Below are 24,568 nucleotides of genomic sequence, written 5' to 3'. Positions count from 1 at the left end.
GAGCTGTTCCTACCAGATTATTTGATAGACAATCTTCCTTTATTTGTTTCCAAAATTTCCATCTAGTGATGGGGAAAAGGTATTTTGCACTGTCACATTCCAACTGTCATAGTATAGTTATAACAAGAGCACGAAACCTAACACTTTGAACACCTCTACATTCTTAGGTCCCACCACCCATGAAAGAAACGTAAAAATTATACTTGAAATTATTCTAATGACAGACACATAAAGGGCATAGACTTTAATTTTCTCATATTGCCTATCACCTACAACCTTCTGAGTATTATCTCATGGGAAAATACAGTGCTACCAGCCACAGCAAAACTGTGTAAACGTAACAGACTGTACTCAGTATTTCAAGTTTCATGCAGTCTTCATCATTTTTTCACTGATGACACTGAGCTTAAAGAAAAGACTATCAACTGCAGAACAGTCTTTCAAGTCTGCATCATCACAAATCTGCCTCTGTCACACCTATCAATACCACAGGTTATTTTAGTTCTCCTCAGATGACAGCTGAAGGGTCTATTTCCTCTGTAATTTAAGCATGACTTTAATTACCAGTCTAGCAAATGGCTGGGGGGGGCGGGAGTTACAGTAGGCAGAAAAAATTAATTTCTTCACTGAGGGGTAGAAAAAAAAATCTTCTATTCCACTTTTTCCCATAAATGCCGATATTCCTAAAAACACTTGCATCATTAGCACTTTTTGCTTACTTTACATTCACACAAACAAACAGGTTGCAAGGTGCACAACAGTCTTCATCACTGTCAAGTATTATGAACAGGAAATAACCAGGTGACACAGAAAACACACATGGCATATTCCTTTCAGTACAGATGATGAATTTCTGGTATTAGCTACCTATTACTATTACCATGGGGATTTTACTTACATTGTGACTTGTTTCAAAAGAAAAAAAGAGTTCCTGTAAAGCAGTTTTAATGCACCTCAAAACAAAGGCTTCTTAAAGGAAAACATCACACTTTCTTTACTGCACGTGTAACTAACTCCAGAGCCTTGATTTCCACCAAGACTACAAAAGCAAAACAGAAAAACTGCCCACACTGCCCTACAACTGCTAAGCAAGCCAACAGCTGCAACGCAATGACAGAATTCTAAGGGAAATGAACAAAATCCTGCATAAAATGCCTATAAAAAGTTAAGTAGTCAGAAGGTGAGATGAAAAATTCTGATATTCTCAAAATCCCATATCTGTTGCTTTGATACAGTCACAGATGCTCTGAAAGGGCAAGGAGTAGTGGAATTAAAAGTGCATATAATATGATTACAATTCACAAGGCCAAAAAGAACTAGGAAACTCAAATAAAATTTCAAGACAAACTAAGTAACTGTGGAACACAACAGCAGGTACCGTTTAGTGTCCAAAGTCAAAAGAAGTATAAAATCAGAAAGATTAAGTACATTTTAAAATTCTGAATTAAGTGTATCAAACTGAGAAAGACATGTACATATTTGCACAAACACTTGGAAAGTCTACTCAACATTTAGAACAGTTAAAGAAGCTAAGGAGGCATCCCTGTTACAAGCCATTCACACAGTTTGCATTACCTTCCAACCCACTTCAGAAAAGTACATTACAGAGTGGAAAGGAGTCAGAAGACATCCTGGAAAGGTCATAAAACACAAAAGATTTCTGAAAGCACATCGAAAATAATGGAAGTTGCATTAGAAGACAGATAGGAAAAAGGAACAAAGTAAAAATCCAAAGTCACAAGGGGATACAGGCTAGTGAAGAAGGATCACAACACAGAGAAATATTTATCACTGCATACATCTTAATGCTTAGACTCCTTGGTTACAGCAATTTGCCTACAAGAGGTCAATAACGAATCACTGCTGACCACACTTTGAAAGTATGAATTGATATGGAATAAAGTTTAATAGTAGGTACATGTAAATAATAGACTTTTAACTTTATTTATTCTGACATTACAGATAAAATCACCTCCAGCAATGGATCACTATAATCATCGTAAACAAATCTTCCCAGCAGCTAGTAATTCAGACAAGTTGACAGAACACTAAATAGGCTAGTGAAACACTAAGCTGATTCGCAGAGTATCTGAATACATATTAATAAATCACATTACATTTTTGGTAATACTTCTTACTCAGGACCTGATCTTTCTCGTAATTAAAGTCAACATGAGGTTTGCAATGAACTTAACCAGTTACGGAATCAGAGTCCGTGCTGTCTGATTTCTCTCAGCTGGAACCCATGGAAGAGCTAATGAGTATTTGATCAGATCATTTCTATACACATATTTAAGCTATAATTAAAATTCCAAACATTGTGAAGACATTGTGAAGCTTGCATTCACAGGCTCATATCCATCAAAAGTAAGTATTATCTCCTACCCTTCACTCACTTCTTTCTTTGTTTAGACACATGTAGTGACTTTAATTGGAGAACCACATAGTAATTTCCAGAAGTCACTACAGCTTTGACAAGTATTACAGAATTCTGGTCTCAGTTTTGTATAATAAAATACTTTGTATTTAGCTGTATTTCTGACTATAGTTTTAATTTGCATATACTATTCTTTCCAGATCGCAAACTAGGCTCTGGAATGATAAAAACTTAAGATTTAGATAATTAAACATAAGCACGTTGTATGTCAATCATTTTAATCTTAGAGGTAATAAAATATAATTAACACAAATACCTCTAAATACAGTGTCAAAATAATTCTGAACTCAAGAAAAACAAGACCAAGAAATTCACTGTAGAGGTTAGGCTCAAAAAATCAAGAAGTCAAACATGCTGTTAATAGAAAAACATCAGAGAGAGACACTTATTTCTCCAATATTGCTAAGCTATCCAACTTACAGAAAAATACATTTTTTTTCTCCTACACTGACTCAACCTTACCAAGACATAGACAGTTTGGATGTCATTAGCAGTGCACAGGCACTTTAAGAGTGCAAGACTGGAACTTCTCAAGCAGCAACGTCACTTGAGTAAACACAGGTTACCAGGATACCCCCAGCTCCCACAAAGCGTAAACATCTTACAGGAAGTTCTATGATCTTTCTTTAATTCTGCAGTTTAATGCCAACAGCAGAGATCCACAGTGATATGGTATCTGAAACATATTCTATCTAAATAACCTCCCTTCTGCTCTAGCTGACTGGCAAGCACAGATCTCGCTTGGTAGAAGACGTCAAAAGCACCGGCCACATTAGCCAAAGTAATGACTTCCTGAGGTTGGTATCTACCCCAAAATACACTGTTAAGAGCACTGATTTGCAAAAGTCAGTGTTACTTTGTGCTGCAGGCTTAACAACTTGTAAGGTTCTGAGGAAGGCAGTAAGCACTCCTTCTGTGGGACTGAAAAAGGTGCTTCAAGTTCCTGAGCACTAATTAGTTTTTGAAATGAAGTTGCTGAGGTCCTATAATCTAAAGAAACTGGAAATCATACAACCAAGTTCCATTTTTTTAATCAGGTGCATCTCTTTACCATGGCCTACTGATCACCATGAACAGTATGCAAAACAACTGCACTTAATAATTGCAATATTTCTTGAACAAAGAAAGGAAAATAAAATCTAAAACCAGCAGAAAGCAGCTACAGCAGCTGTGACCTCTTGTTTATATCCCTCTGAGAGTGAGTGCCATCACAGAGGGGACCGAAACACCTTTCACCCAAATTCTACTGTGTGCCTTGATTTAGTTTTTTACATATTAATAAAACAGGCTACAAAGTATAACAATTCTTCCTATTTGATACCTCAAATAAAAACGTCACTCACAGTACCCTAAGCTCTCACGACTACTCAGTTATTTGAGGATTTGGTGTTGGTCTCCATGGTAGATCAGTCTACAAAAGATATTTCACTGACAGAATGCAGGAATCACAACAGGCTTGTATATAAACATACCACTGGTTTTGGCTTGGATAGAGTTGATTTTCTTATTCATAGCTAGTATGGGGCTACAGATTGGATTTATGCTGGATACAGTGCTGATAACACAGGGATGTTTCAGCTACTGCTGACCAGTGCTTGCACAGCATCAATGCCTTTCTTGTTTCTCACCTCATCCCACCAGCAAGTAGGCTGGGGGTGCACAAGAAGTTCGGAGCAGACACAGTCAGAACAGCTGATTCCAAATGATCCCATACCATATGATGTGACTCTCAATCAATAAAAGCTACAGGCAGGAAGGAGGCAGTTCATTTGGAGTTATGGCAGTTGTCTTCCCAAGTAACTATTACACCTGACGGTGCTCTGATTTCCTGGAGATGGCTGAACACCTGACTGCCAATTGGAAGTATGCAATGAATTCCTTATTTCACTTTGCTTGCGCGTGCAGCTTTTGCTTTACCTATTAAATTGTTCTTATTTCAATCCATGAGTTGCCTCACTTTTACCCTTCTGATTCTCCACCCCATTGTGGGAGAGTGATTGGGCTTCTGTGTGGGGCTCAGCTGCCTCCCGGTGTTAAACCATGACAATAATTGCATACTTTCTGTCTTTTTTAGAAATTCAGGCAGTGTGCTGCTGGTCTGTAAACATGCAAAATCTCAAGTTTACTTCTCTTCTGAGAAGTTTGATGTTTCCTTGACAAAGATGGGTTGACATGTGGCATGAGATTCTTAGATACATACTGATGAGAATCACCTTTGGCAAATAGGCTTTCACTGAGCAGAAGTGAATAACAGCTCTTACGTATTATGTCTGTGCTGGTGCGAGGAATAACTCTTGTAGTTCAATCAGATTTGGACATGTAGGTAAAGACTCCCACACAGTTCTAGAAACATCCAGTTATTTAGCAGATACAAATGTATCTAGTAGATACAGAAATCTCTTTGAGGGACCTGACACTACTGCCAGGAACTTTGTGAAGTGTAATTCCACTGCCAGTCCAATAAACATAATCCTCCTTTAGAAATAATCAGGAAGTATTTTATGTTTGTAGTACTTCCTGCAAGCTGAATAGATCAGTGTATGAACACAGACATCTGCAGTAAAAGAACAGAGTGTCTTAATTTTGAAGAGACAGAGCGATTGCAGAAGAGATACGGCACTAACTTGAGAAGATACATAGATCTTTAGATAACATACACCCTTCTAAACCCCTCATTTCTTTAGAAATTAAGGAATTCTGTAACTGGAAACTTCTCTTCAGCTCTGTAGTTGCTCCTTTGCTGCTCTTAGGTAAACAAATGAAGCCAACTCTATAGTGAATTGTCACGAGAATGATCCCTGAAATGCAACAGGGAACAGGAGTTAGATGGGACAGTCCCTGGTAATGGCTTTGCTGGATGGGAAAGTAACATCTACTGAAATGAGGTTACTAAGGACAGGAGATTGCACATATATAGCAACCATTAGCATTAGTCTTCCTGCCTTCAATGAAGCATCAGTGAGTATCACAGGTTTACAGCCACTACAGTACATCAGACACTTTCTAACTTTGACTCTCTGGAATAGCAAAACAGTACTCAGATAGTATATAGCACATCAATGTAGCATACAAATTCCTAGTGGATCTAGGTAGTTCTGAATGGACAGGATGGAACGAATTTGATGACTTACTACAGAATGCAAATGCTTTATAATTGCTATGTACAGTTTTTTAAATACCTGATATTTGAAGAACAGATACTGTTACATGGGCACAACATGGAAACATCTGTTACTGCCAGTAAGGTTATCTCAAAAATTTACTGATGTATTTCAGTTATGCTTGTAAGGTTCCCTCTTCTCCAGTGAAGAGTAACTGTGTCTCTTGCTACTTTAACAAATAAGACCTGGCAACAAACAACGGCCTTATGCGTCAAAGTCAAGCGCAACCTCCAACCCAACATGAAAGTACTTGGTATTCTTGTTCTTTTGGCATAGTTATTTTTGGTGTTGACTTTTTGTCTTTATGTTCAGTGACAGAAAGGAAACACTACCTGTCAGTGACTGGCCTGCTGTTACTATAGCTCTACTTAGAAATTCAGGGGCTGACAACCTCACAAGAATTTACAGTGAGGACTCCGACAGAAGTCATCACCATACAGAAGCTACCTTGCAATCCAATTAAGTTACAGTAATTTTGTTTGTTTGCTAAACAAAAGAAAGATGAGGTATTTTTATGAGTTCCAAAGTATGTGTTGTTGGCTAGAGTTGTTCTCATTAATATGCAAGTTCAAAATGAAGTTATAACTATGGTACTACAATATGTTCAATGCAAGTCATCTGTGCAGTCAAGAAGAATAATAGCAAAAATTTCTTTCAAAGAGATTAAAAATTCATAAGTAAGTAAAATACGGTAAAAATGGTATGCTTTAGGAGTCTATTAATGGAACTTTGAATTTGGTTATAGTGCTGGACATCATCCCTTCCTTATTCTGCTAACGCAAGCTAAGGTAAACATGGCAAATACTTATTTTATACATAATCTTATTATTATTTTTTATTTTACAAAAATCAGAATTTAAAAAGATTTTTAAAAGCAAATTTTCAATAGCTTGATTGCCATTATTAAAACTAACAGGACATTATAATACCATACTGAATAGATCTTATTGGATTGATGCAGTAGCATCTCAGCATAATAGTTTTCTCATACATAGATTTTATTGCCCTTTCAGATTTATCAATTCTTTTCACTGTCTTTTGGATTTCCATGAGTTCATAATGAACATCACTATGTATTTTTGATATCTAAGAAAATAAAACAAGTTTTCTGAAAGACGTTACATAAAAATCATACATAATGCTTAAAATAAAATAGTATTTCAAGATTTGTCTGATTTGTTGCAGTTTAAAAATTGGAGTTTAAAGCCGAAGTTGTACTTTGTGATGTCATACAACTTAACAAATTCTGCACGGTCAGCGATAGATTCGCTACCAGTGAAAGACAACAGAATGTGTGCTGTAAAACTGCATGACATAAAGAAATGTCAGCAAGTGGGCTTTCATTCAGGCTACAAAACGTGGAAATTATTGTGAAAAGGTGACTACTTCCACGGGAAGATAGTGACCTCTGGAGCAGAAAGAAAGAAATAATGTTGAAAGAAGCCACTGAAGTTTCACTCAGTAATCTGACAGAACGATTACTTAAACATCTCCTAGAGGATGTGCAAGCCCTGCCGTCACCTATGCAAAAAACGGGCCTGAGACAATGCAGACAATGAACACAGTTCTCAATGACATAAACAGTGTTGGGATACTCAGTTCCTAACCACTCCCAAATAGAGATATGCACTTCTCCTTTTTAAAACATTACAAATACAATCAAATAACATGATAGAAAATCTTTATTATAACCTAGCACCTCACTGCTCAAAGTAGTTCCCTGGATATTAAAAGCTAGAGATTCAAAATTAAATAATTGATTTAATTGCAAAGAAAATTAAGCATCAGCTGCTTTTATTAAGGCCATGGGAGGAAAAAACAAACATAAGTAACAAACAGCATACAGATTAGAGTACAGTGGAAGTATTAAATAATTTATCTGGCAATTAGAAATTTTGTGGAAATGAAATACATAAGTTACAGTAACATCAAATCTACGTTCTTATCGTATATAGTGTCACTTTTTCGAAAGGAGGAAAAAAAACCCTGAAAAAAGGTATTTATTTAAAACAGTCCATAAAAAAGTATTTTAAATCTACTTACTGAGCTGTATTTTAGTATATATCAATATTTTGCCTGCATTATATTCTAAGACATTAAAAAGAAAAAAAGGATATAAAATAAAACTCCAAATAACCAACTTGATTTTTAATTAGCTGGTATTTTGAACGTATCTCATAATATCCATAGAACTGTGAGCTATTTCACGGATCAGATCTACTTCATGATAATTCTCATATTATTTGTGTAATTGGCATGTAACTTTTTAATTTTATAAGTATTTTGATATGACTGTTGAGTCCTTAAAATATGAGTTCAAAATAAAACGAACTAAAAGAAGCAATATTTATTAAGAATCACCTACAAACAGAAGACCATTTTTAGGTTGTAACTACCTTGAAGAATAGATTAATCTCTAGATTTTTACTTAAAGGTTACTATAGTAAATAGATATAAAACACAATAATTAGTATTTAAATCTGTATTTGAAGTAACACAGCATCCTTCTCTTTTTGGACATCAGTCTTAAGCTGCCTACAACTTTGAAACACTTCGATTATTCAGTCTGACATTATCCACATTAGGCATTTATTATCACCAAATAATAAATCATTATCAATATTGTTGTTAATAAATAATATTAACAAATAAATTAGGAAAAATATCCATCAACACTTAAAAATAATTAAATCTCCCAAACATTTTTTGACAGCTTCTAACATCTCCATATTCTGGCACAAATGCTGCTGTCTGTGAGAAACCTGAGAAGAATCTATGCAAATATCAGATATGTGCCTTCTACCTTTCTTCTGAAAAATCCCTCATGAAATCAACTTACAGAGTTAGAATTACATTCCATATATGCTCATGAGACTTTTATTAATGGCCAACAGCATTACCCTTCCTTGATTCAGTTTGCTCTGAGTGCCTGTATGCAGCTGTATGGGCACACAATTCACAGTCTTTGTGCACAAAATTTATACCAGGATTTGGTACTTCCAGAAGACTGCTGTTCTCTAAAGGAAAGGGTATTTACCTGTGTAGGGAAAAGGTTCTAAAAGAAACATCTTAGTACTGTTGGTATGTACCTCTTCACAAGCCTGTAATGCATCCTTCACAGCTTCACTCTATAGATTCAGCTTTTCTTCCAGCAGAGGGCTGTGTTTCTTCATGAAGTCTATATCCTCCTGAATCTTTCTGTTGATTGTTTCTGTCAGAAGTATTTGGTTTTGTACTTGTCATATCTGATGCCTTTTATGATCAAAATGCTGTTCTAGCTCCAAGGTATCTTGAACACACATTTCATATTCTATTAAAAAGATAATTAACATAACAAAATGTGAGTACTTGAATGACATCATGAACACGTAGTGAGCTCAGGAAATATGTAGTCATAATACTGAGACTTGCAAAATTTTGCTGTTAACTACTTTGAAGGCTTTTGTAACTTTGGTTACAAAAGACATCACCAAATACTGCATTAGCAGTGAAACTGTTTTTAAACTCACTTAATCCTAGTACATCATTCAAGCAGATCTTCAAAGTAAGGTAAGAGATGGTTGTGTTTTTATGGAGGAAATTAAAAATCTAGCCTTAATGCATATCTAGAGGAGGCTGCTGTAACACAAGAAAAGCTCTGCTGAGCTTTCTAATCTCCAGCAACGGATAATGTGGAAGCAGAGGAAGAGCAGAGCAAGTATATATCCCACAAATTCCACATGCTTCTAATATGCCAGCTACTTTCAGTCCAGGGACGCTTCCTGAACTAAGTGTGTCTTCAAGAAAGCTAAACTAAAGATACAAACTCAAAGCCAACAGATGAAACATGTTTATGTTGCCACACAGAAGCATGTCAGTCTTAATTCAATTTAGTTTGCTGCATTTACTTTGCTGACTTTGGCATACATTTCCTATGAGTCCAAGAAAATACGTGACTAGACCATCGGTCACCGAACGACAACATGTATTTTATTTTTGCTCAGAAACAAAAAGCTTATTAGAGACGTCCTGCAGCAGCTGATGTTCTATACGGAAAAAATATTGATATGATACTAGGAGAAGTAGAGTAAGATTTCCAGGTAAGAAAAAAAACCTGAAAATGTCTCAAAAGCAGTAAATGCTGCCATAAATTTGAGAGACAGAAGCACATTTTAAGGAAAAAATCTCTCTAGCTCTGAAAAGTAGCTGTGGAATATTAAATGCAGGTCTTTAACAGATGATAAATTTTGCTGTGTTAACAGGATGTAAATCACAAATTAAAAAATTATTATTTCACTGGTACTAAAAGTTAAAGAGACATTGTATGAATAAGTGGCTTTCTACATTATACAAAGTGATAACTAAAATTAAGATGAATAAAATATGGTTTACATTGGATTTTTGTTATATTTCAGAGAAGGTAATTTCTAAAGATAGGTTATGTCACTGCAATTACCTGAGTGTCCCGCAGGACACAGATGCATCAGGAGCTAGCAACACTGGAATTCAAGGGAAGTCTGTCAAAATAACAGGATGCAGTGTCTATTCCAAAGGTGTCATGCAGACTCTTAATTAAGAATCTCCTGTGTTTGTAATACTTAGATTAGGGATTATTACAATATCTGCAAGGTTTTTCTCCCTTTATACTAAATTCTATTTTTGTCTTATATATAATACTACGAAAAGTTATAATCTAAAAATATATACTACTATACTATGAAAGTTATCATGTAAAATATATAAAAGTTATAAATTACAAATTTACTCCAAGGGAACAACTTCATATTGACATAGCCCACTGATAAATCAAGGGAAAAGAGTTGATTAATTGTCACAGCCAAACTTCATGCTGGTTTAATTTGCATTTTTTATTCTTTTAAATACTGTATCATTGCATATATTAACAGAATTGAAAATGTGTCAATTATATTCCATTCTTCCAAAATTTCAATATTTATAGCGAATGCTAAACATCAAAGTAAAAGCAACAGGAATGTGTAGCAACACAAAAATTATGTACAGCTCCATCACTGTATCATCAAAAAGCTGAAATCCTAAAGTACTGTAGAAAGAATGAAGATAATATTATATTAACAACTTTCTCTTCTTGCAGTCCTTTGCTTCTGTAAAACTGACCTTTCAATTGCCAGAGAATTTTCTCTTGAAAGCAGTTTCCTCAATGAATTTTAATTCTCATTCTTTATTCAATCCTGTCTTCCGTTTTCAGATCATCATAGATCGTCTTTCTAAGGCAACTGCTTTTAAGGAAAACGGTCTCTACAAACTGGTAACACCTTAACATGGGTTTCTGTTTTCCAAGTGAAGAGTTAGCTATTGGGGAAAATAAAAAACCATACATTATTAGCATATACTTTTAGGGCTGTGAGCTGTTTCACATTTTGCCTTCCTAAGGAAAAAAAAAAAAAAAAGAAAAAGAGAGAAAGAGAAAGAGAGAAAGAGAAAGAGAAAGAGAAAGAGAAAGAGAAAGAGAAAGAGAAAGAGAAAGAGAAAGAGAAAGAGAAAGAGAAAGGGAAAGAGAAAGAGAAAGAGAAAGCATTTAGGGCTAATTGGCTCCTGGCTTCCCTCCATTATACACCAATTTTTCACACAGTGTTTACCCATCACAGTTATGGAAGACTCTTGCACCTTCACTACACTCAGGATTGTGAAGTATTTGTCAAAGATATCAGGATGATGTGCACCAGGACAAGCACTACAGTACCAACTGTATTCAAGTTTATCACATTTTATTTTTTCTCAAAACAAATTTATACTTTTTACTTGTGTTTTAATCTATGGCTTAATTCAAATGCATTTTGATATAATTCTGTTTATCTTCTCATTCCTTGCCCCTAACTGAGCCTTGATTATCATCTTAGAAGTGTCTTGTCCACTCTTAGCCTATTTCTGAAACAATGTTGAAAATTCAATAGCACTTTTCATATGTTTTTTTCTGGAATTTTACTCCTATTATAGTAAACACAACAACAGTCATATAATAATTGCTACACTTGGTAATTAATTAACTGAAAAATAAAAAATATTCTTAGTTTCAATACGAATACCTTTTTGCATGGCTGTGGGGAGCTGCTGAGGTCTCCAAAGTGACATACAATCAATTTTCATGCCAATCTTTCTCCTCCACGCTTTTAATGCCTCCTTACAACCACCCTTCAGCTGCTTAATTAGTTCAGTAACTCCCAATAACAAAGCTTCTGTTTCCTCCTTCAAGGTTAATGCCTTGCCATATTTAAAAATACATGAAAAAATATATCTTTATGAAAGCTTAATCAAATGCTTTCTATTCAAGCTTCATTCTCAACACAAAGTTGGCCTGTTCACATGTATCACAGTAAGCACAACTGGTTACACTGCTGTCTTTAAAAATACATTATAATTACTTCTTATGAAGGCTTAAACATACACTCTTTATTCAAGCTTCTTTCTCAATACAAAGCTAGCCTCCTCACATCTCTCAAGACAAGCACAACTGGTTACAAATAAAACTTTCATGTTCAATAGCATTTTCCTCCAGCTTATTTCCCACGTAGAACGCGACAAAAATGTATTAATATAGATGGTACAAAATTTTCATCTTTGCTTCATTGCTTAGATCAGTAAGCATCTAATTAATACTACAAGATCCTAATTATCTCAATTTTTTAAAGAATACTTATTTCATATTTTTTCCTAAGTAATTTTCAATGACTTCATTAAAGTATTTGGAGTTCTAAGAATATTCAGTGTAAAATCTCAACATACACAGAAATCATCGACATTTTATTCTGTGAAATTTAGCTATCAAAAATGTCTCAGTTATTTGTTTTCATAAAAGATTCTTTGAGGCCATCATCCATTAACCTGATCTATAAAATAGAGAATTATATAAGCTACAGAGTCCACGACATTTTGATTTTGATTCCATAGTCAATAGTTCCTTAAATTACTTTGATTAAAAACTGTAAGCATTGAAAAGAAGGACAATTGTAGTACTTAAAATCTGCAGTGAAATTTTTGCTTCACTGCCATCAACAGAGATTTTATCACACAATTTACTGCAGACAGGATCGCCTCAGGCTAGTAGTACTTAAAAGACTGCACGCTGGCTTAAAAAAATTGCACACAAACCCTTTAATATTTAAAACTTAATTGAAAAATGTATACCTTAGTAAAGATGCAAACTATAAAAAAGCAGAACTCTACATTGGGAGTACACTATGAATATCCCATAACTGCAATGCAGTTATTTGTTTTATAGAAACTATATGAAAAAAAATGCCTGGCATTTCCAACAACCAACATTACTAGTTTAACTGGTTCAAATCCTAGATGGGTTAAAATGTAGTATGAATCTAAATACAGAAATGTAAATAATCTTCTTGCAAACAGGATGATTTAATAGTACTTAATATAACATTTAAAACGTATGTGTCTTTCGGCTTGACAGATGAATCGCACATTTCAAAGAATACTCACATTGTTTACAAGTCACAGAGCAGGCAAAAAGCAACTATTATCACAAACGCAAAGTATATATTAAATGAAGATACGTAATTTTTACCACTCTGACTGAGTACTAAGAAATAATTTTACCTTCACAAGCTACATCAACTTCTTTAATATCCAATTTAGTGGATAATGATAACCAGACATCTTCAATAGATTCAATACTGACCTGTTTTGTTATCCTGTCACTAACAAATTCTAGACTGAATTTAAATTAAGTAAATATTGCTTTCACTAGGTCAAAAATTCATGTCTTGACTCTTACACGTTTAAATGCTCATTAGTTAAATGGAATAATAGTTAAAATTACTGCAAGTCATACAGCAGAATTATTAATTACACAATTCCCATATAAATGCTTTTCTCATATTTCTTCTCATATATACAAGAAACAGATTTCTTTACGTGTACTTACACAGATCCTCAGTTTTGCCAAAGGGTGTGCCAAGGAGAAACTGTTGTAGAAAAGCTGTTACTCTTTCCAAGTTCAGAAGGCAGAGGAGTGATATACGCTACAGTTTCCAGACTCTTCCAAGTGGCAGAAGCATTTAGTGCTATATCTGCAGACACAGATACATTGCCATTGCAGGTCAGATATAGTTTCATTTTTATCACTTTTAAGGGAAGCCATCACTTGAAGGTCAACAGTGAAGAAAAAAGATCTTTTAAAGATACAAAAGAAAAATTATCAAGGCATAAGGCGTAATCAGTTTTCCAACAGACAAGCTTTTGAAATCTGGGAGACTCAAAAGCAGAGATGAGAAGAGCTTGTTAAAATGAATTCATGACAAATTTAACCCACAACAGACAGGAGGAAAGAAGTAACAAACAGTCAAAGAAAGCACAAGTACATCATAGCCCTCATGAACTTAAGAGGCCCATTAGCCTACTGGAGTTGAGAACAAGGGGATGAAGGTTAACCACCACCACCCACTTACGCCCACATATGTGGCTTAAAGACACATCCAGGTCCCTCACAGGCAGCTAAGATAAAATGAAATCTGGACAGCTTCACATCACACTTACATGCAAAATATAAATGTATACATTTGAAACAACTGCACAAAAAAGTTCTTTTTCCCATGAAGAAATCACAGACTAAAAGCTTATGTCAAAACTAGACTGAAATAAACATTACTGAAGACTTCCTAGATCAACAGAAAATATATCTAAATACAGGGAATAGGAAAGAAAATCTGTGCAGTAATGGAAAATAGTAAGAAATTGGACAAGAAAACTGAGACCTGATGATGGAAGAGATATCAAATTAGATACGGAAGCAGGACTTTGATAAACAGGAGTTAGATAAGTAGGCAAACACAAAATAACTCAACAGGTGTCGCTGATATGAAGTAAAAATACACAGGAAAATACAGGGTTTGTTGAGCAAACAACCAGGTCAACAAGCTCAGTGCATGAGATACTTCCTGTTCTTCAAATTCCTCTTTTAATCTTTGTAACTAGAAGTACTTCATAACGTAGCCTGCATCATGAGTAATACTATTTAACATGACACATTCAGACTTATTTAGTGTACTTTCTGAGTCCTTGGCTTTGAAGTATAATTCCATTGTAATGTACTGTATCCCAGGCTTAGGAAAAGTCTGAGTTCTTTAGAATATTTCAAAATAAATGTAGCCAATATGTAAAATAAAAAAAATTAGGAAAAAAAAATGCATTAGTATTGTGCTTTAAAATTATATTTTAAATTTACATTTACAATTACACTTTAAATTTATAAACAAGTCTGTATATATTCTAACTATCTCCAGTGCAAACATAATGAGAAAAAACAATTCTTCAACTTGTATTTTGTAATTTAGGACTTATAGTCTGGTTTGATTTTCACAACTGTTGAATTTTCACAAGCACCACTAATTTTAAAGATACTTAGTTGCAAACACTGTAGTGTAATTCAAGGCAATTTTATCATTCAAATATACAAGAGGTTTCTTTAACTTAAAAAGTACACTGAAGGCACAAATATGATTTAATAAAAATCTTAGCAGTATGCAGTATAGGAAAACTGAGAAAGAAAAACCAATAAATTCTGGGGGTTTTCCTCTTCTTATTACAGTATATGATGAAAAAATGGCTGTTCCATTCAAACATTTTTAACCACTTTTCCCTTCCCTGTGTCTAGCCAAACTGAAATGAGAGTAAATTTGACTCTGTGTAAATTCAGAAAACTGTACACAGCATTCAGAGAACTGTAACGTCACAGTTAAGTGTGCAGAACCATTCAGAATGTTTATACATCACGTTCCAACCCAAAACTTAAAGCAATGAGAGCCTAAAATAAGGACTTTTACTCTTATTTAGGTACCTGAGATAAATGCAACTGGCACAACTTCAGAAGTATCAATAACTGAACAACAGTTGCCAACAGAAATTCATCACTTAGGTGGATCCTGAGACCTGTGATCATCTTGGATCTTTGAAAACACTGAACAGGAACGATATGAGAAATACTACATAAAGACTTTCGATCTTCTGAAGCAACTAGATCCTGCAGACACAAAAATGCTTATTTTAGATGTATCTACATTACACAAGACCTTGGTAAAGTCTAAAGTTCACAGAGCAGGCTTTATGAAGTCTCTGCTGACATTTCCTGACATTAAAACAAATGCATTCTTTTGTATGATTTGTATGATTTTGTATGTATGTTTCTTATCATAGTTTTTTCTCCTCCTTAAACACTTAATCATACTGCAAAAGCCAAACTTAAAATGCCATTATACATTTCAGATGTTGTACACTTTTTCTGATTCCTAGCAAAAAGCATATTGGGCCATTGGATTTTGTATTATAAGAGGATCTAACTAGTGTACATGCAGAAGAATGTTTTTAACATTTTAAAATAATAAGAAAGTTTTCGAATTCCTGAAAATGATGCATCTCCAGCTGGTTGGCAATAAAACACAGGTTTTGAACGTATATGTTATGTATTACTCAATTTTGTAGAATGATTTTCAAAAATCCCGTAACATTGCCAACTCTATTTTGACTAACCTCTGTACTTTGTTTTTAATCTCAAAACTACAGCAGAGATCCTGTCTAAACTACACATGCTTTTTCATTATCAGGCTATATTTACAACAGTAAATTAAACAGGGCCAGAGAAGTTTTCTGGGCCCAGCAACTTGATCACCTACACCATTCATTGTTACTAAATCTTACTGGTATAGCCTGTGGTAAGGGACATCACCACATTCCCAAACCATTCATGAACTGTTCCCAAGCACAGTTCAGGAACTGTAAAGGGTCAGAGAACATTCCTCAAAAGCAGTGTGAATAATGTCTATCTTGTTTTGGAGGGTAAGAATTGAAAGGTATGGACATGAGGCTTTTCATGTCAACTGGACACATTTCTGGTCATACTTAACTTACTAGCAGACGTTTAAATAAACTAATACGCAGACAAGTAAAATCCAGACTCCCTATATTTGTAGTATACTCATTTCTGTCATATACGTAATTTTGGTTCTTGAGAGCATTAACAAAAAGGTCTTACTACAGCAACCTCACCTTTTCTCCTCTTAACTCACGGTTATAATGATATAATCATCTAGACGCCTTGGATTATTTTGACTCTCTGTTTATTAAGTGATAAGAACTTGGAAAAGATGTGGAAAACATGCACAAGACTTAAACAAATAATTTAAGCTGACATTATAATGAACAAACATATGAACATGACAACGTTTATCCATCTAGTTCATGTATATTGATGTCAAAGCAATGACATTAAAATAATTTCACTGTTCTTACATTATTTTAAATAAAGGTGAAAAAAGCAATATAAAAAAATTCCTGTCAAATTAATGTCTATACTGTAAATCATATATCAGTCTATACTGTAAGATATAACTGTAGTTCATGCATCCCGGATTCTTCTAGTGTCTATGCTGTAGTTGGTAGAAATCTCCCTGCAGAGTATTTAACAGCGTTTGTGGAATACTGATCTAAGATATTTTTCCTGATGTGCTGCTATGACGACATTATTGTTAGCACTAGAGATAAATTATTTAAATATAGCTTGTCTGTACAAGCAGCGATGAGATCTTCTTACTGCAATGTAGGCATATGCAAAATTTATTAACGTTTGGAAAACACTTCTCCAGTAAAAGTGAATTATTTAAATGATACTAATCATGTTCTCAAATAAGTTAATGGGAAGATTTTACTATACCTTAAAATATCACATATTGCATTTTTTCTTCATCTACCTGCCTGTTTTTTTAGTTTCCCCTAATTCCTGTTTCTATTTGCACAAAAAGTATATTGGCATGAAAATACTACATAATGCTAAAGAAAGAACCATAACATTTTCAAATTTGTGTCTCTCAATCTGAGAGTAAAGAAACTTTTTAGTCAAGGAATTATTAAATATGGAAAAAAACATTGCTTACTAAAAATGACAGAAAATGGAACACTCCTCAGTTTGATTACTTAGTCAAGATTAGCATCAAAAACTATTTTGCAGACAATTGATATCCTTGAAGCAACTTGATTGTGCGCATCTGGATTGTCATACAGGAATTTACTAATGTTTATGATATATTGATGACATTACGATATTGTGGTATATTGATTTTAATACGCTAGTTTGATTTGACAAATTGTTAAGTAGATGAAAACCACACCACGACAAGTAAATGAACCTCTCTGGCATTATTTTGGACAGTATATATGATACAAAGTTAATTTTTTATTAAAATGAACATAGTAATCCTATTTAGAAAATATTCCTATTCCTATAAAGATAAAAAGCACTTGGCCATTTTCAAACACAAATATACCTGTTGAAAGCACTTCTCCATATTTGATTCCAGCTCTTGAACGGGATGAATAGCTTTGTTAATACAGGGTAAAGAAATATTTTCAAAAGCATAGCTATCTTGCCTTGTGGTGATCCACTCATTCTTATGAGGAAAAAGAAAGAGAATACAGAAGGCTGCTAAACTTCATGTGTGGGCAGATACCAGATTTTCTTATATCTTATTTTCTTCCTTTAATTTGGAACTTGGTAAGCTTTGGTCCTGAAATTGACTAAGAGAATGTAACAGCTACACCTATTACTATGCACGCTTTTTGCACAGAACGTTAATTTTTTAATGCAGTCTCAAGTACAAGGAGAGGGATTAAAAAATGCTTGAATTATATAAAGGAATAAATTTAAAGAGATGGAATATGACAAAGGGAGCTAGGGTCAAAACACAATTTGCTTTCATTAATTTTACGTAATTAATCCCAAATGAATCAAATGTGATGATTTTATGCTAGTCCTCAGTAAGGATTTTGTCGAAACAGAATATATAATATCCGAACCCAAAATGGCAAAAGTGGCAGCTACTACAGAAATGCTCAGAGCAAAACAGAAAAGGTCACAGAGCCTTAGAGGCAAGCTTTGACTACTCTTATGTATACAATACTTAGTTCCAGCAAATGTTTGCTTCAACCTTATGAAGGGGTGAAGTTCCAGAACGGTAGGTTCTGTGCTGGGAATTTAAAGCTACATGACATAAATGGACTGTTTTACAAGAACATGCAGATTTCACAGTTATATTTTCTTTAAACTCAGTTAGTCTTATAACAATATAAATAAATGATACTGTGGCACACTACTGAATGTTAACTATTTAATTAATGCACAGAATGGGAATCTGACTGCAGAGGTCACTAATGAAAGATGTCAGGAACCAGAACAAGACACTGAAATCTAGAAGTAGAGTTATTTAAAGAGCCTAAGAAGCTGTCCTACAAACATGAAACACTAACCTAATTATGTTCAGGGGGATATGGTGCTTTAATGTGCCTTGGAGATGAACCAAAAATAATAATAACGGTAATAGGGATTAAACTGTAAAATACAGCCAGGCAAACTTCACATATAGTCTGTGGACTTGGTGTTTTTTAAAACAAAGAATAACCTCTTAGTGTCTTAATTAAAGTGTCAGCCTAAAACATTAAGATCCTGTAGGTTATATAAGATTCTTTTAACTTTAGTTTATTGTAAATAGCCTTACTAGAATGGAAAAGACGTTTTGCAAGATTTTGTTTGAAAGACAGCCCACCAAAGCAGATATCAGACCCTATTTCATAGTATCTTGCTCTGCCTGTTTGTAGAGCCTGAAAACTTCAGAGGATGCCTACACAGCACAATCCTAACAAAGCATATATAGACTGTTCCCTCCTTGTACTCTGAAGCACAATACAGAAGTTCAGATTTTGAGATCAACCTTACTTTATTGCTTCTTAATCTTAATCTTAATTGCTTCTACTCCTATTATTCTTGCATTATACTAAGTTAATATTAAAGTTGTAAAAATTATGTTTATGTTCTTTACATCACTAATGCAACTAACAACAACACCATTTAAAAAAACCTGAAATTTTTAAATAGCTTTCATAAAAAAAGATTGCTCTCTCACTGCTTTGGTCTTCCTTGGCAAATGTACACATTTGTACATGTAAGTCCTTGTAAAAGAAAGCTAGGAATATAGCAGTAAGGAAGTGGAATTATTTACCATTTTCTTAAAATCTAAAAATTAAATTTAAATGACAAGTGAAATACAGACAATTCTGTTTTCAGATAGGAAACGGAACTATCATTTGTAGATGGAGTGACACCAGTAAGTCTATGAGTGACACTCGAAGTCTCCAAGTGCATAATTTGTATGAAAGTTTTTCAAGCAGCATGACAGAGAAGAGCCAAGAAAAAGGACTACTGTTACATAATATAAAGTAATTTCTTATGCCTTAAATTTAAGTCCTTCATCAAACTATTTGAATACTCTATAATAGAAGACATATCTGATGTACCTTAGGATGGCTCATTACTGTCCTTAGAAGTGGAAAATGACTGCGTTTCAAACATTATTGCTGGTAGTACTTTTCAGCCTAATGATTAGAAAAATAATAATCCACATATATATATACATACACTTATACACATTTAAAAAAATCTAATTTTCATAAGCAAAAAGCCTTATTCCATCAGTGACATATCTACAGTATTCATTTTCACTTCTCCTACTAGGAGAAAAGCAGCAATGAAACAGTTGATGATATTACAATTCCCACAGTGAATCCAAGTTGAGTAATGAAATTAGAGTTGAAAAGCAAATAGAAAACCAGACAGCCAAATTTCAACCTATGTGGCCTGGCTTTTCAAATTATAAAGGTTATTTGGATCCTGTCACGGCTGTGGTAAGCAACACAAACTGGAAAATAAAATGGATAACTTAAGAGATGAATTTTAATAAACTCCCAGTGGAAGAGACAGACTACTAAACCTGTAGTCTGAAACACCACTGTCTCAATGGACAGGGTAAGAGAGGAAAATAATGTACTTACTTGTGTATTAACTTATAACTTGGATTCACTGCAACAAACAAAACAAATCTTATTTATTTATAATTTACATAATTCAGAAAACCAATACTGATTGAAAACATAGGTAATTAAGCCTAAGGACATCAAGTTCAGATGATTTACCAAAATATTTTATCATCCTTAAAATTTGCATACTTGGCAAATAACTGTATTTCCCTACAGAGATCAAGGTGTACACTTACCCATCTCCCCCCCATTCCCAACTTATCCAACTGACATATAAGAAGCTCACAGTAAATTGTGGTTTCCAGCTACTATCAACCTACAGAACCTGACTAGTAAAAAAGCAAAAAAAATCCAATACCTATATTACAGTCTTCATCAATACAAAATAATGGAAACAAATACTGCATAGATAATAGATTCCATATTGTTGTAAGCAGTACCATTAGAAAATAGAGATACATTTATTCCAAATTCTCTGAAATAGAAAATAGTTGCCTAAGAGTCCAAATGGATAGACGGACAGATTAAAATAGAGGAAGACCAAAATAACCTCTTCACACCTCTGATTATTGATCCACCAAACTCAGGTCTGTTCCAAAGAGATGTTATAAGAATATAAGTGTACCAAGCTTGACAAAAGAAACACTGAATCCACAGCTGGTCTTCTACATGGACAACAATGCACTGCAACGCAGACAGCATTATTGCTCTGTTACCATAACAAACTTATTAAAGTAATTAACTTGGAAACTGTGAACAGTATCAACAAAACTTTTCAAACTAAAGCTATGGAAAAGATTTTTTAAAATTAAATAAAGTTCGTGGTACATATAAAGTTTCGAGTCACCGTATTTTCAGCTATGCAATTCTCCTTAGGAAATGCATGGCAAATGTATTATATGAGCAATTCCTGCATGTCATCTGCACATTAACACTTTTTTTTTGAAGTTTAGTGCCTTTTTTAATTTTATGAATCAGTTATTTCCAGTGGCGGGCCTGAATGTTGTTCAAAGAAATATGCTGATTTGGCAAGCAGGAATTTTTAACTATATCTTCGACAGGATGTCAGCTTCTTGGACTTTGCAAGGCGATACTCTACTCTCCTACAAGCTAACTCCGACAATCAGACTGATCAGACTAGATGGACCACATTAGCTCCAACAAGGAGCACAAAAGAATCTGAAACTCTTAGTAAGTAAAAAAAAGTGTTGACAGACAGAATAGCTCTAGAGAAAGGAGGAAACACAAGAAAAATACTATATACAAAAGGATGAAAATCAGAAAAAAAAATGAAGAAAAGATTTCAATTTGCCTGATAAGGAATCATATACACAACACAAAAGACATATTCCACTGTGCACGGCAACCCACTGAAAAAAAAATATCAGACAAATCCACGGTTCATGACAAAAATATAATTTCAATCTGAGGACTGGAAAACACTTAGTCAGCATGTAGTTCATCCAGTATCTGTTGAAAATCTTAGCCCAAATAAATAAATATGAGACTATGTTCACAGCTGTAGCTGTCAAACTACAAATGAAAAAGATTATTTTATATTGTCCTATCCGGAAGAAATAAATTAAATACAGCGAGTTAGCACTCACAATCCTGCAATACACTCCTGTGACCTTCAGGAGGTATTATTCTGTACAAATTGTTTTACACAATCCAAACTAACTTTCTCAATCTGACAAAGATAATCAGTACCTTAGCCTTACTACTACAGCATAACTTTTAAAAGTCATTGTAGGCTACTGAAAACAAAGAAGAAATAAAAAACATTGTGAATATTTCATCAGGTATTTATACATATATTTTTTAAAAAAAAAATATAGGTACATTGCATATAGTATTAAATGTGACTAAAGCCGAAGTAAACACATAAAACATTTTAACTCCTTTCTTGGTACTTAACAGAAATTATTTGTCTGATGCTAATAAGAAATTTTGAATACCAATATCTCAAATAGAACAGTGTGGAACTAACAAAACTTTTGTTAAAAGCAAAACCCTCAACAAAGTTTTTTTTCAGTGAAAGTGAACAGAATACATAACATAACATCAGCTACTACTACCATTTCTCATTATAAACTATTTCCCAGGCAGAGATTTGTGATAGTCACAAATATGTTTCATAAGAAACTCGTTCTATGAAAATCTTTTTCTCATCAACTCCCATACTTTCCTCTTCATCAAAATTCTAACTCATTATTAAATACACAAGGTGCAACTTGAGATTATCTACCTCAGAGGCACAACAGATATGGCCAAATCACAGAAGATTTTTTTTTAAAATGTTCTTATTGATTCCTGCTTCACCGTACTGTTCCTTTTGTGCTGAAATTTTCTCTCCTTCTACGAAATGCAGTCAGAATAAATAAAAACTATAAATTAATCCACAGTTAAAAGGAGCTAACATTCTGTGAACAGTCTTAATCATATTCTACCATTTCCCAAACTCCAAGTTTTCATTTTCTGAAAATGCAGCATTTAGTTTTAGGATCCTAGAATTTCTTGCACAATTTCTTCCTGTCTTCAAGTGATGCAGTGAATCCTTTTAATCACTGAAATGCAGCCCTGGTTTGCTTTAGAAGATGCAGAAAGGGATTAATGTCCCTGAGATTATTCCCTAAAGCTACAATTACTGTAGATGTTTCAAAATAGTTCACAGTGTAGTTTGAATTGCAGTTTCCAGAATTAAAATGTGTTATTGTGACACTTGAAAGCAAGGCAAGAACTTTATAGGTTGGCTAATATAAACCACTTACTCTAATATAAGGATTACAATTATTATTAAAAGCAACAGAAGACAGGAAGGCTTCCTTAGGTTTTTTGTTCCTTTCACAGGAACAAGATCCCATGAACCAGTCCATTATACCAGCCACATTAAGCTTCACAAAGAAAATTAAGATCAAATACAACTCTCACAAACTTCTAATGGTATCCAAACTTAAAAATATTACAGCTGAGATTTCAGTACTATCATGTAAATACCTGACATAGTTCTGTATCAAAATCAACTTGATTTTTCTCCAGTGTTCCCCTAGTCTTGTGGTTTATTCCATCCAGACAGTTTGCAGCTCAAATAATCTCTATTCTCCCTCCACAGACCTTACTGCAGATATGAACTCTAGAACAAACAAAAAAATCCACAGGCACTTAAATAGGAGGAAGAACAAGGACACTGGAAATCCATAATAGGTAAGGGAATTAAATCCAGATACTCTGTGCCATAAACATGAATGATGGCCTTTGTCTTTCTATATATATTCTTGAGTTCCTTCTTTCTGATTTGAATCAGAAAAGAGGAATTATACTTCTACCAAGCAGCATTGAGAAAATAAATACCTCAAGAGCTGCTCACATTCTGTGGCATGGGTTCATATAAAACATAACTATCTCGGGGTAAAGGTGCTACCAATCTATAGTTTCAGTGCCCCTCCTCACACATTCCAAGGCCAGAAGGAAAACAACAGGAGAATTACTATTCTCTTCTGGGAAGTCAAAGGGACCTGACAGTAGTAGGAACAATCGCCTCACTCAAGCAAAAAATTAATTCAATTCAACTGTTAGAAAAGAGCATCCAAGATTCTATTACCATAAGAATCATCCAAATATGTTTTAAAGATGATTACTAGCAATGTTCATGCTACTAAGCATGTTAGTTATTTGATCTGTCCCCTTTCACATAATTAAAATATCACGTAATAGAGTACAATATTATTGCAAAGAATATTAAATCTTAAACCTACCATTCTCCATTCTGTTGTATATGTCTAAATGAAATACAGTGAATATTGGTTACCATAGTAACTACAGAACTGAAGAAATTTAGTTTTGGCAAAATTGCTGCATATGTTCATACAAATCACATCTTTTATTGTGAACATCAGAAATGAAAACACTTTTGAACTCCATTTTTTAAAAATAGAGTAATGAAGAAACAAAAAATTAGATCAAGCATTTATAGACATAACACAACGTATTCTTGTTTAATTCACTCATTCACTTTTCTTTCATAATTAGAGTATATTTTCTTCTGTCCTATTAAACCATTTATTTAAGTACTGTTTAAGTTATCTTTCTACTTATTTATAATTAAGCCAGTTCTGTTGTTGTCATCAAATTCAAAATA

At 33.9% G+C, this 24,568-nt stretch overlaps 1 long non-coding RNA gene across 1 annotated transcript; it reads right to left on the bottom strand.

Moving 5' to 3' along the window:
• Positions 1-7,416: 7,416 nt before the first annotated feature.
• Positions 7,417-23,563, bottom strand: LOC128851229 (uncharacterized). Its single transcript, XR_008448499.1, has 4 exons — positions 23,428-23,563; positions 13,499-13,643; positions 11,643-11,817; positions 7,417-8,908 (listed from the first exon to the last, which is right to left on the bottom strand). It is a non-coding gene; the product is annotated as an uncharacterized LOC128851229 (long non-coding RNA).
• Positions 23,564-24,568: the final 1,005 nt, after the last annotated feature.

This window comes from Cuculus canorus, chromosome 2 (genome assembly GCF_017976375.1).
Source record: "Cuculus canorus isolate bCucCan1 chromosome 2, bCucCan1.pri, whole genome shotgun sequence".
Classification (NCBI taxonomy): domain Eukaryota; kingdom Metazoa; phylum Chordata; class Aves; order Cuculiformes; family Cuculidae; genus Cuculus; species Cuculus canorus.
The sequence above is the reverse complement of the archived record's forward strand: the minus strand, read 5'-3'. Positions and strand labels throughout refer to the sequence as shown.